This window comes from Babylonia areolata, chromosome 35, assembly GCF_041734735.1.
Source record: "Babylonia areolata isolate BAREFJ2019XMU chromosome 35, ASM4173473v1, whole genome shotgun sequence".
Taxonomy (NCBI): Eukaryota; Metazoa; Mollusca; class Gastropoda; order Neogastropoda; family Buccinidae; genus Babylonia; species Babylonia areolata.
Window position 1 is genome coordinate 16,154,850 of NC_134910.1, and position 1,083 is coordinate 16,155,932.

Below are 1,083 nucleotides of genomic sequence, written 5' to 3' on the forward strand. Positions count from 1 at the left end.
TGCATCTCGGGTATTCTCTAAAATCTTTTCACCCTTTTCTCCGGATCACATTCCATCCCATCTCTAGCTGACATTATGGGTAGATGAAATCCCCCACAATACATATTTTATTATATTTAACACTTAAATTGGAATTTAAAACTTGAAATAGTTTGGCATCATTTTCTTCAGTGCTTGTGTTTCAGTTGGACTCTGGTTCTATACATACAACCAAATAATACTCTATCCCTATTTACACTGACAGACGTACACCAAACACTTTCTTCAAACTCATTTCCATCCATTTCCTCACATTCTCTTGCATTCAAGGATTTATCAGTATAAAGTGAAACTCCTCTTTTGGGTTTTTTATTTACTATGAACACATCATAACCTGGAACATGATCTATGATATATATTCCGCGTACTTGATCCCGTGCTTGCGTATACACACGAAGAGGGTTCAGGCACAACAGCAGGTCTGGAGTATATGTTGACCTGGGAGATCGGAAAAATCTCCACCTTTTACCCACCAGTTGCCAAAATCTCCACGCCGGTTTCAGTACCCACGGCAGGCGCCATCGAACATTCATCAGCAGTTAAAATAATTTAGAACAAAGTCTCAAATCCCGGCTCAGTCAGCCGCGTCTCACATCAGTGCAGTCAGTGGTGATCTCAGTTGCCAGTTTCCCTCCACTATTACTGATGCACGTACATGGAAAATGCAGGACGGGATGTTAATTTAAAGGGAATATCATTGTATGATTCTCAGCGGTCCGGTAATACACGGCGTATTAAAGCGATAAGCTGCAGAGGGGAAATTCAGTGTACCTAACCAGTTACAACTCCGCAAAACTGATCGAGACAGTCTTGATAGTGAGCTGTTTTAAAAAAAGAAAAGAAAAAAAGAACCAAAAAACAAAACAAAACAAAACAAAAAACCCACTGAATACCGGCCCACCACTATGCACAAGCTTGTTGTTTCACACCGGCTTCACTGGATGATGATAATATGTTATTATCAGTGAATCACTGAATCCAACTGAGCCCATACGTGACGTCTTCGTTTTCCATGAAGAATAAATACCTTTATGGAAAAACGAA